Source organism: Corapipo altera, unplaced genomic scaffold, assembly GCF_003945725.1.
Source record: "Corapipo altera isolate COAL_440 unplaced genomic scaffold, ASM394572v1 50, whole genome shotgun sequence".
Classification (NCBI taxonomy): Eukaryota; Metazoa; Chordata; class Aves; order Passeriformes; family Pipridae; genus Corapipo; species Corapipo altera.
In genome coordinates, this window is record NW_020884889.1 from 8,362,997 (window position 1) to 8,378,016 (window position 15,020).

General features: G+C 37.2%; 1 protein-coding gene across 5 annotated transcripts in view; it reads right to left on the reverse strand.

Annotated features, from left to right (window-relative positions):
* ADAMTSL3 (ADAMTS like 3) overlaps window positions 1-15,020 on the reverse strand; it is a 173,475-nt gene that overhangs the window by 93,505 nt on the left and 64,950 nt on the right. The window lies entirely within an intron of this gene.

Consider the following 15,020-nt stretch of genomic DNA (forward strand, 5'->3'; position numbering starts at 1 on the left):
TGCTGGACTTTCCAAAAACCTGACCAAATGAATTTCATATCCAGGACTGAAGTCTCTCTGTCTCCTCAGGTGTACCTGCTCTCAGCAGTAAGACAGAACTTAAGCCCCTCGAATCTTTTGTAAAGCGTATGCCCAGAATTACAATCAGGGAAGCAAACCAAGAATAAAATCTCATTATGAAAAGTGAGATGTTAAGTTGCAAGAGATCAGGGAAAAAGGCTTAGAGATTACTGGGCTACAGCAATTAAACACTGATTGACGCTTAACCTCACTTACAGAGGCTTCAAAAGCATTCATACCAGGTACCATAGATATAAAAATGGAAGATTTGTGACAAAGTCCAAAATTCTGCTTGACCCCATAAAAATGTCTTTTTTCATTTGCAATGTACACTGTTTAAGAAAATCAACATTTCTCAGAGGAAATTCTCAAAACATCCTAGAACATGGTAGCTTCACAAAATAGCTCAATATCAAAAAAGTAATATACGTCAAATTCTTTAATAATGTCCTGCTTTAACACAACACTTTTGGTTTATGATTTTCTTCATGAACAAAATATAAAAAAAGCCAAGATTCAGGAGTTCCCCAAGATTTCTTTGATTTCACTACAACTGTACAGCAGCTGTTCCAGTTACACCCTACATTCATTCCTCTGTCCCTGCAACCTTTAAAATTTCTCTTTTGAAAAAGCATGTGTAGATTTTATACCAAAATGTCAAGCACTGATCCTTTGAGAGGTGTCAAGCATACGATGGGCCTGTTATAAAGAAATTAAGATTTTCAGAATCCTATATTACACCCATTTCTCTAACCACGGCGGGGAGAGTTTGCACATAAAGCTACCACTCACATAAAGTAATGGCTTTTGGCATCATTATCAAAGTCGAATTGTGGATAAAAGTGAGGCAGTGAGTCATTTGTCTCAGGTGACCGAGAACACTGACCAATATTTACTCTGCTCCAACAGCATTGCAAATGAGAGAACATGAAGATCTAATCCAAGCTTTAATGAAATAACTATTTACAGCCAGTTTTTTATTCTCATTGAAATCAGTGGTCAGTTTGTTGAAAAAAAGAAAAAAAGTTGCTAATTAGATAATAAGCATCTCCATTTAAACACTGAATTGCAGAAGCTGGTCTAAATGCTTCAGTGGCTCCTTAACTTTCTTGCTCTCATAAGTTTACCAATTTTACAAACACTTACTGTAAAGCTTTAAAAGCAAACTTAGGCCAATCTACCATTCCAAAAATGATCAAGCCCAGTTCTGCCAAGATCCCTGAGGAATTTTCACGCCGGTGCTGGAGTTACTTTATATCAGAAACCAACTCTGAAATGTCTGACACTGAAAATGCAACAACTGCCTTCAATCTTGAACAAAAAGAGCTCAGCACTCCCCAACAAGTCACTCAGCACATGAAAATAAGTCAAGATGAGCAAGAATCACATGTTTCAAATTTATGAGTGCAAAATTAGTTTGTCTTCTGCAAGCCCAAGGCAAAGAGGTGGGTTTTAATATGTTGAGAAATGATTAAACTTATTATATTAAAAAAGCAATACATGCCACTCTTTTTCAGAATAGCTAGTTTCTTTTGACAAAGCAGTGACAATGCCTAAAATAATCCTAACTTCATCATTGTATTAAAACCAGCCACATGATATTAACAGACAGAATGTCATCTAAAGCCTTAAACAAAGTCCAATTGTTCACTTCCCAAACTGCTTTGATAAAAGCCATTGTTCTGAACTGTATCTAATTAAAAAGCCGTAAATACTATGACGATCAAAGCAGAACTTTATGCCAACAAAGCCTTCTTCAGAATCATTGACTAATTCAGTGCCCACAGTGTTGATTTAAACTCCAGCTAGATCAAGCTATTTGTCCCATGGGAAAGAGTTAAAAACAGCTCGCACTGGCTTAGTAATTTACTAGCAAAATAATACTGATTTACTAGCTGTCTGGTTTCATAAACTCTACATATTACATTTGTCTACACCATGGTACCAAATTGAAGTAAAATAAAAAAAAATATCATCAACACCATGATTTAAACCAACAAAACTTTGGAAACTCATTTAGAAATTAAGTTGAGAGCTAATTGCAACTGGACACAAAAGAGTATTATTGTACATCAGGACTGCATTCACGGCTTGCTTCTTAACTTCAGTTTGTCATGGTTTTATTGTCTTCAGTCATAATTCTGATATGGGTCAGCAGTGAAGCTTTGAACCATATCAGAATAGAGCTTTTCCTTTAGTGGTTTTATTTTGCAACAGATGAAGTGCAACACATGCATTTTGCATATTCGCTGTGAAAGTGTCTACCAGCAAAAACCAACATAAACGTGTGTGTGGATGTGCACAGGCACCCACGATGTAAAGATGAAGCCACAAGTGCTGTAGTGAACCCAGACAAAATAACTTAAACCAGCTATAAACACAACCTAGATGGTTTGCTGCTCTTTTCATAGAACTAGATGGGAAGAGGCAGTACACTTCCACTGGATCCAGCTCTGCTAGTGGGAGCTGTACCACATGCAAACAGGGTTATATGCAAACACAGCAATAGCTAAAACCTATACAAGGTTTTCTGCAGAAATTAATCTAGTTTATATGATAAACATAGATTCAAAATATTTCATCCTAATCTGTAATCCATTCTGAAAGCAAAAAAGTTACAACACTACACACGGACCTGGGCAGGGATCACTTGAATCAGGGGGTAGGGGAAAATAAACTCCAAGTTTTGAAGCACTTGGTGACACAGACAGAGCCTCAAAGACTGAGATGACAGCCTGCCAAGGTTTCCTCAAGGTCTGAGGCCCAGTAATGTGCAATCTGAGTCTCTGCTGACAACCCTTTACTTACAGAGACAGCCTTGTCCACAGAGAACTTTACTGAAGTGTGGCACTGGGAGATTTGGACAGAGGGGGAAGTGTTAGTGCCAGTTTGCCTTCTGTCCAGGGCTCTGTTTTGCTTCTGCCACATATGGGCACATACTGTAACACCATGTTCTGCAAATTATTTATGTGAGTGTGTTTTCAGGCCGTACTTGCCTTGCAATGTACTACTAAAAGTAACCGAGTATAACAGAAGTGGGCACTGAGGTAAAATAAATGAAATCCAGATGTTACCAGGGCTGATCATTAATCGAAAACAAGGGGATTTTTACTGTCACTTGTAACAGCCAGTAAATAACAACAGCTACACTGACACACATTACAAAAATCAAACACAGTGCTGTTAAATGGAGGAAAAAAAAAAATTATTTGGCCAAACTTTTGTTTGGCTGTTATGAAGGATGACATAATTGTCTTGAATTTGGTCATGCAGACTTCAAAGGAGAAGTGGTGCCAGAGAACTAAGGTCAGTTTATGCAGTTTTATTATTATTCAGACATCCATTACATAAGGCTTGGATATGTAAATGTTTAGCATTCAGTGTAACAAAGATTCAGCTTCTCAACAGACACGCTCAGATACCTTAAATGTTTGTTTTGCAGAGTTTTTAGCATACATTTTTGCTTTAAATACAAACATAAGGCAACCACATAGCATGTGACACATGGTAATTATTGTAACAGTGTGTGTAATGAAAAAAACTTAAGATCCAACACAGAGGTTTATCTGCAAGAGTCCCCAAGTGACAGTCCCTCTGCTCTGTACTTATCACAACACCAGTCCTTCCCTGTGACACACTCCTGAGCACTTCCCCAGAGCAGGGTGCCCAGTTCTGTCAGGTTCTAGAAGAGATTCAAAGCAACCTCTGGGCAGCAGATATACCAATGTGATGCAGATCATGCCTCAGGCTGGAGTGATATACAAAATGCTCTGTTCAAAAAGGTTAGAGTGATGTGTATCACAAAATAAGACTTTGTCATTACAAATAAGGACTTGGATATGCAAGAATATTTACCAACACATCTGCTACTATGCCAGTGTCAGTGCATCTCTCCAGGTAAGTGTGCTTTGCTTTTTCTCATGACTTCTTATCAAAGTGGTTTATATTAATTCACAAAGGGATGCCAAACTCCAAAAGAGAATCCCCAAAAGGAGTTACATTGGCACAGCTATAGCATATTGCTATTTAACAACACATCGCTTTAACTAAATTTCTCCATACAGGATTTAGATTCTTCAGATTAAACTCATCCAAGGGAAAGAGCCTATTGAAGGGTATAAACACAACTTCAGTACTGCTAAAGGCCCAAATTAAGCAATGCTCAAAGTTCAGTACTGGCCCTTCTCCCAGGAGTAAATTTCATCCTTGATGGTATTTTTGAACAGAGATGAAGCATTTCCTTTTTGTTGCTTCTTCCCACTCTCACAATCCATAAATACTATTAACACTATCCTGACTTTGGAGTCTTCCAAAACATAACGTTATGTTGCTCTTCACTAATTTTCATGCACAGCACTGCACTGTGCCATTTGTTTCTCCTCATACCTACAACAGAGGTAGCACAAGGAATTATGGCACTGAAGGGAAAACATCCTGCTTGAGTAGCTCTGTGATGCATTTTCCAGATTCTTCTTTCCAGACACTACACTTGGTGGAAGAGGTATCAAATTGCACTGTTGACTGTATCCATGAGCAGGGTGCATAACTGCAAGAACAAGTATTTACCTGCAGATAATCACTGGATATGCTATTGAGCCTCAGAACTGTATCCTTCACTTTTAACTCTGGCTGTTATGCCTAGAGCTTTTTGACAAACTGTACTAGAAATCTCTTTCACTGCTAAGGTCACATACAAAAATGATTTACACCTCTATTTTGTACAATCTAAGTAAGGTGTAGAATGCAGGTTACAGATTTAGGAAAAGCTATTTCAGTCATGGCAGCAACTAAATAGAAGAACAGTCAAAACATATTTCCAGACAAATAAGAATTAATGAGATTTTGCATTGCCTGGTTTTAGCTTAAAAACTTCCACTTGTTTCATTACAAGAGATTTCAGGACATTTCCTGATATATTTCTACTATTGCTGAGTTCATAATGTATTACCTAATTGTGCACTGTTTATGTCATTCAGTTTAATAAATCCTTTACTTATCCGTAACAAAGTAAATTATATATTATTCTGTATGTTAAAAAGGACCTATCTGGAATTAAAAAATCCTGGAGAAAAAGTAATGCACTGTTATTGATAAAAAACACCTGGGAGTAAATGCAACTATTTTAAGCAGATGTTTAGCAGTAATTAATTTTGAAATTACTAACATTATTTCAGCCACATTAACTATTCCTTGCCACTGTGTAGGGGTGTTCACACACTACAAACTGGCTGCAAAATGGAACCCATGCCCCATAACAACGTCTCAGAAACCTAAGCTGGTAAAGCTCAGCAATAAGGCAAATCACCAGAAAGAAATGAGTCAAAAGGCAAATGATGGACTTGTTCAGCTACATGAAAAAATACATATGGGGGCTCAGATGTATTCAGAGTGCTTGGTGCTGAATTCTGCAGTATATTTCCATTCTACAGAAGTTTTGAATAAATTCAAGTTTTGGAAAATGAAGCATGCCTAAGTGTCAAACACAGGAAATATTTACAGTGTAATTCATTTTCATACTAAACTAAAAGCGAATCTCGGCATGTTTTTCACTATTATACTGCATCCAGATTTTTCCATTGTCAGTGTGTCACAAAATTTCATATTGACAACACAGGCCTGCACTGCAGGAGTCAGGACAGAGCTGGAGGTTTTGGCAGGTGGAGCTGGGATAGTTGAGGCTTCTGGCATCCAGGAAGGGATGAAATGTTGCTTGGCTGTTTGGCACCTATGAGCTAGTTGAGGCTTTTGGCACTGAAAAGAGTCTGTATCACCTCCTTCCTTCTTTGTGAGCAGTAACACAGGAAACATGGAATTTGCGGGCATGGAGAAGGGAATTGTGGGTTCCCACCCTCACTACTCCAAGCAGAAAGCAATTGCATTAGTAAACCTGACTCCTCCAGTTATTCTGCATCTAACAACAGCTGAGGACAGCACCTATATCTTCCTGGTAAAAGGAATCAGCCTTGAAGTACTTAAAGCATAATTAAGTTGTTATTTTTCAATTTCTGAGTTGATTACATTATTCAGATGAGTTTACAAAAACTCCACACAAATTCTGTTTCACTCACTGCTGACAGGTTTTGAAGACCTACACCAGAGTCCCAGGGTATATTTTTATCCCATTGTTGACTCTGACAAGAGAAGTACTTGTTTCTGTCCTCTCTGAACAACAGGAAACTGTTCCGTTTTCTTGGATGATACTCCATAAATTAGTATTTTGCAGAAAAATGTCTAGCAAAGAGAGAAACCCTTTTTAAAACCCTGATAAGCATGTCCTGCAAATACTGATGCATTACATCATGGGCAGTGCACCCGAAAATCCAGACTTAGCTGCCCAGGTCTTCATTCGTGCTTGCCCAGCTAGAGCCAGATGAACCCTGTTTCTGCCTTATCTGCAGTGGCCAATACTATTCCACATTCTCCTGTATTAGAACATAGAGAAGATATTAGGTCCTGAGAACAGGGAGGAAGACTACTGATTAACTTTAGTGATATTATGGCAGGCAGGCAGTCCAAGTCTTTAATGCTTTTAGGTCCAGCCATCCAGGACAGCTGACCAGGATCAAGAATATGAAAAACTTCTCCCTGAATTTCCAGTATTTCATTGTCTTCCAAGATGTAAAAGTACATGTGAATACGTAGATGGAAATATATAAATTTGAACTCTCGATACATATCCATTCCTCTGAATCTGCCACATCTGAAATGGAAACTACGCTGAGAAATGCTTAGCATCACTCCAATTCCCTCCATTTCTAACTGGTCTGGAGAATTAAAACTTGTAGATTTGCATTTGTAGCTGGCAAACAGCTCAAACGCCACAGACCTTGGAAAACACACAGAAGTTCTGAAAGGAAACATAACCAAGAAAGCAATATAAAGTGTAGCACACTGTCCACCTTCTCAGTAGCCAGCCTGAGGCAAACACTTGCCTGGACTTCAGATAAAGGCAGAATTTTAAAATAAGCAAAAAAGAAGGAATGGGATGCTTTAAGAAGTTTATTAGAAATATGATATTCCTTTTTAAAATATCATTGATTATATTAACATTCCAATGGAACAACTTAGAAGTTATAAACTACTATGTATGAAAATAATTCAAAAATTATAATCAATCAGAAAATATTCTCCACTATATGGTATTTAAATACTCAGTCCTTGCATTTGGTTGTGCAAAGAAAATTTGGCATAGACATAATGAGAACATTTTCACATTGAAAATGCAATAAGCAGTCTTACACTTTTTCTTTGCAGCTTTTGAGGTTATGCATTATGTCCATTTTACAGATGAGAATTTGACCTCAGGAAGAAGAGGATGAAGTGCATTGTAAGAGTAGCACAGCTGAGAATTATCTCTCAGTGCCCAAAAGCAGATTTTCTTGCCTCTTATAGAGCTCCTTCACCTGTTTTTCAACTATAAACACTGCCCTTTCCACTATGGGTATCCACAGCAGGTACAAAGTGTGAAGGGGAAGACATACTTCAGGACATTTTGATATGTTAATTATCTCTGGGCCTACTTATAAATTTGCATTAACAACATTCCATATATTTCCAGGAATAAAAGTAGTAAGAATTCATGAAAGCTTTACTGAATGCATATTCAAAATTTGCACCTGGACACACTGGATTTTTCCACCTTCACACAACACACCACATGTTCCTCATCCAGCACAAACAGAGTGATGGGTCAGCCAGAGTCCAATGTGCAGAATTCCTCAGGTGCATAATAGAAAAGGAGATTCCAATTTCTGGGAAATATATCTGGCATTATTTTTTTGAATTAACTTATTAAATATATTTGCAAACATCCAAATAAAAGTGCTTTTAAATACTTTACCATGCAATTTTTAAAACTGGTTTCAAAAGTTGAAAACTGCACCGTTTCAGTACATGCAGTGGAAAGAGAGGAGTAACACAGATGAAAGGATGAGCATTATGCCTGGGAAAGCAGCAGATTCCATCAGCTTTCAAAGATCATACAGTGGTACATTGGTGCCACTGTCAAATATACAAAACCTTTCCTGTTGAGGTTATTTTTCAGGGTTTTTACCCATATCCTGATGCCATATGAAATTGTAATCATACTTCAGATATTATGTATTTTTCAAAGCTTTTAAATCACGCTTCCCATGTAAAAAACCAATACGAACCAAAGAGAAACTCTAATAATTTCTCCTAAGAGTCAGGTACCTATCACAGACTCATCTCCTCTTGATAAAATACCTGTGCCAGTTTAGAACTCCTCATATCCTTCTCGATGTGTTCATTTGATGGAGACCCCCTTGACAGTAACCAAGGGAGTCGTTCCAGGGTAAGGAGAGCTTTAGCAGGAATGCTAGCAGGAGAGCTATATATTCAGGAATGCTGAATCTCTAGATTAAAATTAACCAACAAGGCAGCAAACTTACAGTTTACTATAGGAGAAAAGTGGCAGGGGAGAGCACAGGGTGGGACTTCTTGTTTCCCAGCCTAAAGGTAAGCTGTAAGAACATGTAGAACAGACCCTGACACAAAGCCAGGAGCTGTTACCACAATCACCATCAAACTTTGCTCCCGATGCTTTGTGGTGGTCCAGGTGCTACTTGCCCACATTACCCCTGCAAACCCTGAAGTATGAGACAGGCTCCTCTGCTCACATGACATGCACACACAATTGGAATACACTCTGACCATCCAACAGATCCACTTGCTCCCACAACCTCATTAATTACTGCATTGCACTGAACTTGTTAAAGGGTTGATTTTCCAAGAATCCTGTGTACAAAACCCACAGATGGGTTATGGAAAAGTAAATAAAGAGGGAATATGGGCATTTAAAATTACATATATATTGCATACTATTTTCCTCACAGTTTATAACATCATAAACCAGCTTTGTCCTGTCACAATGATACATTACATATTTAATTTAAAGCAATACTCTAAAAGCCATCATTTCAAAATACACCAGTCATTGACACTTACGTACAGTACCTTTATACACACACTTTTGAAAGAAAAGTCATCTTTTCGCTAATTAGTTACAACAATCTTTTTTCATTTTTAAGAAAATGTTTCAAGAATTTAAAGTGAAAAAATCCCATTGAAACCAATCCTTTTTCTCAGAAAAAAATTACTGCACCTCTAACATTTAAAAGAGCCTTAATACATATATTTTGAAAATTTGTTTAAAATAATTTTCCTGACTTGAGACACTGTCTGCCAAGTTCCAGCTAGAAGCAAAATTTTATGGCTAACTGCCAAACCTATGAATAAAAGGAGTTTATAGGGGAAATACTGTCAGAAGAATAAACTGTGGCAAGAGCAGCCAGCAGAGGAAAGTCTTTCTTGTGCATTTTGTCTATCCATAATCTGCAATATTCATAACCCTGGATATTGGGATATTGCACTCTTGCCTGCCTCAATTTAGTGCCAAGATTATTCCTAGTGCCAGACTGATGATTTGGTTATAGGTATTTATACCCTCTCACTGAGATGAGGCATTCAAACTCCTCATTTGTGAACAAGTGATTCGACTCTTGCCTCCTGACTCACCCTGCTATTTAATACTACATGTAGCACTTTTAATGGTAATATTTCTGTAAAAGTAATGCAAAGCAGATCACAGACCATAAGCAGATACAGCCTGGCAACAGAACAAATGTCAAAAGGAAAAATATTAAATCCACATTGTTAGTTGACAGCAAGTATGAGAATCCTAATTTTTATTTTTATAAATGTAGAACAACTACATTTATAAATTTTGAATTTCAAAGGAATTGTTTCATGTTAATATATTTCTTACCCCTGATTTTTAATGTAGATATCACTTAAGTGTAGAGCCATCTTAAATACATCAAAGGAGAAGACTTATTAAGCCTATAACTGAGAAGCAGTCTGAGTGAAATTAATTCTGCCCAAAGAAACTCTAAAACTTGTCAGCTTGACTATAGTGCCTCTTTACTGTGGCATAAATCAAATTTAACCAGATGAGTTTTCTTCTCAGAGAAAATAGTTCTTGCCTCCTTGACCACGAGCTGATCTGTGGGTGATGTTAAGCAATGGCATAACTGATCCAAAATCAAAATACAATTTTAGTGTTTCTTTTTATTACTCATGCTTAACTTAGAGACAAATTTAATATCAAAGTTTGCTCAGCTCCACTGGCTCCAGCTGATCTCCTGCCCTTGAAGAACAGTTTCATTCATTGTTTGGAAGGGGTCTCTTTACACAAGGGCAGCCTCACTTGGAGATGTTGGGAACGTTCCACAGGGGACACCTGCTCTGCCATGCATGTAACTTTTGTTTGATCACTGGTTATTCATAGTCAAAAGATTGTATCAATTCTGTCATCTCAAGCTTCCTCCAGCTCTGTTCCCTCTCTGACAGCAAAACACACTCAAAGTCTTCAGGAAGTTTTTTTTTTTTAGATAATTTAAAAACAAAAAATTAAAATGTCCTGCCTATATCTCATCTTGCAGATGATCTCAATATGCAGAAGTTGCATGCCAAAACATCATTTGAGGGCAAATTTTGGATATAACTTTTGTACAGGTTAAAAAAAGACAGAGTTGCTGAGAAAAAAAAGGTTCATGTGCAGAGAACAGTTTCCCAGAAATGTATTTTATGTGGGATTAAAAATGTAATATTCTCTTGTCATTCCTTTCCACTTTGAGTCAAATAAAATATAATCCACTGAAACTCATTTGATATCTGGTGAATAGTTTTCCTTTTATTGATTCTCTAGCTTCCAGCCTGGGGAGAAAAAAAACCTGTCAAGGGAACAGTTACAATGGCAGCACAGGTCTAGATCCAATTCTCCAAGAAGCAACAGAAAAAGAAAAAAGCCACTGACTTCAAATAAAGGAAGATGAGGGCTTAATTACATATGTGGGGTAAAGACATATTTCTCCATTTGGAAAAATGTTAGCACAACTTGCTTTCTCTTCTGTGTCCAAGTTCCTGGCTTTTAATTCTCCAAAGAGAGAATTATCCAACGAATAGTATTCATGGGAGAAAAAGACAATTTCATCTATCTTGAGTTTGACTCTGATTTCATTCCAGATCTCTACTACTGTGTGTGTTTCCCTACAGTATCTTCAGCACTCGGCACAGGGTCACAGGCCTGGATATGGAATATTAGAATGACTCTTTCCATATCTGTTCAGTGCCAGTGTTTCCTATTATCAGTCCAGTATTTTATGGTTATTGTATTAGCTTCCCAGCAGTACTTTCTCAAGTTCTGTAGCCTGAAACCTCCATTAACAGATGCTAAATAAAATAGTTGTTTTTCACTTTTAGATCTTGTGAAAGCCCATAAAAATGAGTGGTCAGTTTGTCCAATTTTCTAAAGAAATTTTCCAAGATTTGAATGGGCAACATATAAAACCACTAAAAATACTCTTGGCAGCTCATTCATTTGGATTGTATTCCTTCTGCCAAGCCAACTAATGAATAGCTTATTCCAAGATAGGACTTCCGCATGAATTTTTTGTAGTAAAGGTAAGAATATCTATTTATAAAATTCCCTGGTTGCCTGTATTTGAAGGATTTGGAGAAGGGAGGAGTTTTTAGGGTTTTTTTGTGGTGTGTTTCGGTTTTTGGGGATTTTTATTATTTTTAAAAGGGATATTAGCATTTGGACTTAAGGAATTTTTCTGTAAATAAATTAACCAACAAAGCTCCTTTTTGTTTTTAATTCTTCCTTATACTCTAATAAATGAAAGATAACCAAAATATCACTGGCAGGCACTTACTGAATAAAGCTTGATTTAAAAGCCATTGAAATTGATAGAAAGTATCTATCTCACTCACTTTGTTGGGTTTTGTACAGGACCTATAAGACCCCCTTGAATTCGACGTCAGCTACAGCCAAACTACAGATGTGGATGTGATTTCTTACACATATGGGCAGATAAAGATCAAAGAAGAGGGGGAAAATCTCCTACATACTTTTCTCAACTTTATTTCTTTTACCAATCTCCCTTTATCAGTGTTCTGGCTATGGAGCAGGTATTTGCTCAGACTCTAGAACTATGCTTCTTCAAAAACCCTTAAATAAAGATCCACTTAAGAACACCATCTTTTTTTTTCCCCACCACACATACATTTTAAATGTTTGGGGGTTTTTTCCAACATCTTTAATATAGCAAAGTTCCTTTTTTGGGCATGACAGAAAGATATTTTTTATGTCTTTTCCTGTATTCCATATACGAATTTATTTTGAAAGCCTGAAACTAATTCCTACTTGTTTACACACCTTTTTTTTCCACTGAAATACATAAAGCTATATTAATTAAGTGAAATTTTCCAGAGTGCTAGGGGATCAATGAGCTATGCAGTCCATCACACACAGCTAACAGATTTAAACTAGTTTACTCACTGTCAGGTTCCAAACACTTTTCAATTTTCCACATTTTATGGCATAACTTACTTCTCTTCTGAAAATAGATCCTCGAAGGAGGCTTTTTTTTTCCTTGAGAAAAGATCTTGCTCACCATTTATCAGTCTACTCAAAGAACACAGTATAATCAGTATATCATATTTATGTTGCTGAGTACAAAGGGAGATGACCCTATTTTTTTCCCCTCACTGATGCACTACATCTGTAACTATCTTCCATGTTTTTTCCATGCACATCATTCAACTCTGTTAAAAATTATCTCAGTAGCATCTCATGAGTTGAAAAATAAAGAACAAGCTTCTCAGCTTTTGTAGAGATGACAAATGGCTAATGGTCAAAGTATAAATTTGGCCTGTGATCTCATTCTCCTTTCTCCTTTATGTGCTCAGAGCCAGAGCAGCAGCCAGATAACTGAACAATAAGGGACTACATTGATAAGTAAATCCTGGGTTGGGAAGGTTTTTCAGTCCTGATCAACAAATGCATTACAAAACAAGCTAGACAAATATCCATAGGAAAAGTTCACTTGGAGTGGATCCTGCCTTGGTGCCAAGGTACAGACCATGGTTTCTTCCAGAACCATTTTCTGTTTGATCTATACCAGACACCGCAGGAGCAGAGAAGAAGAGCTATGATACAGCTACTCTAAAGAAGCAATCAAGATTCAGAAAATGAAAATAAGGAAATGTCTACCTCTATTTTAATCCATACACCTTGGAATGTCTCATACTTTGTTTGGAGACAAGGTCCATCTCTCAGTTATCTGTTATTTCCAAGACACATGTCCTGGTTTATGCCTGCCAGAGGGAAGTCTCTCCCAAAACACACTATTTCACAATATCTTCCCACATTAGGCATCATCCTTCAAAAATCATCTCTAACTACTGTTTCGCTCTACTCTTTTATCACATATCAACTTTGTGTTTCCTATTTAATAGAAAAGCAGCTTGGATTACTCAAGACCATTCCATTGTCTTCTGGAGGGTGGCTATATATACCTACTCCCAGATGGTCTGTCTGGAGACAGATATATCACATACCCAAAAACTACTTCTCTTTGGAGGCTTTTAAGCTTGCTGATGAACAATTCCTGCCCGATTTAGATCATTAATTTAACTCTCAAATCCTCATTTGCACTATAAATACCACCTATTGCACAGATATTTTTTCATCCTCCTGGTCACCATGGATTGACAGCTTTCTTTAGAAACTCCTCCTGAAACACTAGGAAGCATCACTAACACAGACAACAGCTGCTACATCCACATCCATCTTGGTTTAGCTTCACCTCAGTTCTCAGTATTTGTAAGTGGTCACACAGAAGGCTGGGCTGTGTTCTGTGCTGCAAAGAGCTGCAAGAGTCTCAGGGGAAGCAAAAGGAGTGAAGAGGGGTGACCATCTACCACTCACATATTTTCTAAATGTGAACTGTTGTACAGGCCAAATCCTCCCCTCCCTTTCTGACACCTCTTGGTACAGCAGGTCTCTGACCTTTCTGAAGGCTGCATTAGAGGATCTGACCTTTTGTTAGGCTTTATTTCTGTACTGTACACAGTCACAGACCTATAGCACTACTGAGCCAAAGACATTTTCCTCAGCCTCAGCACTACTTCTGTGCACATTCTGGGGCACCAGGTAAAGCAGGATTAGTCCCACTGCTTTTATTTCATTTCATTTCATTTCATTCAAAGAGTTTATTGCTTTTGACAATTGGGTCTCCTGCCTTTTATACATCCATACAGCCAGAGGGACAGTTTAATACATCGATGCATTGTTGGTCTGGGTCTAATAGTTATACAGTCAGAATTCACATTAGATGCCAATAAAGGGTTTTAAAAATATAACTATGAAAACATGAGAGGGATTTTAAATCTACTTTGTGTAATTTGGCTGAAGTTATCATGTTGCAAGGAGATCTATTCATAGGCAATCCTATGGGGGTTTTTTCGCCTAGTTCTCACTAGGGAATGTTTTGGAAGAAAAGTATAAAAAGACATTGTTTCCTTATTATATAATACTCCTGACTTATGCCAAGAATATTCTCATCGTAAGCATGTTCATAACCTCAAAGACTGACAGAGCTATTGCATTACTTGTGTCTACACAAATAATAGGCTTCTAAAAATATGATTCCTTGACAGTTTTTGAAAGGTGACTTACATATGATTAAAAAGCTGTGTGTTTGTGTTTACATTTCTGATTTGTAAATCCTATCCAGTAATTAAAAGCAGATCTCAAGTGTTTCCTCACAAACACAAAATGAATACAAATCTAAGTTAGAGATGCATTAAGGGAAAATACACCTTTGCTGGTAGATAACTCTTTAGATGCTACTGGCAGTTTCTTCAAGTAAGGGAAAGTTCCTCAGCTAATAGTAAAACTGATCATGTTTCTAAAGGAAATCTCTGCTAAAATTGTAACTATAAAATGCTAATAAAGGAATTGACAAATAGAAAAGCATTGGAATGTACCATCACACCAACCATATTTTGATACAATGCACAAAAACAACAACTGAAGCAGCTAATAAATTCTCTTTTGGAAAACAGGAATAAAGAATTGATTTCCTGAAAAG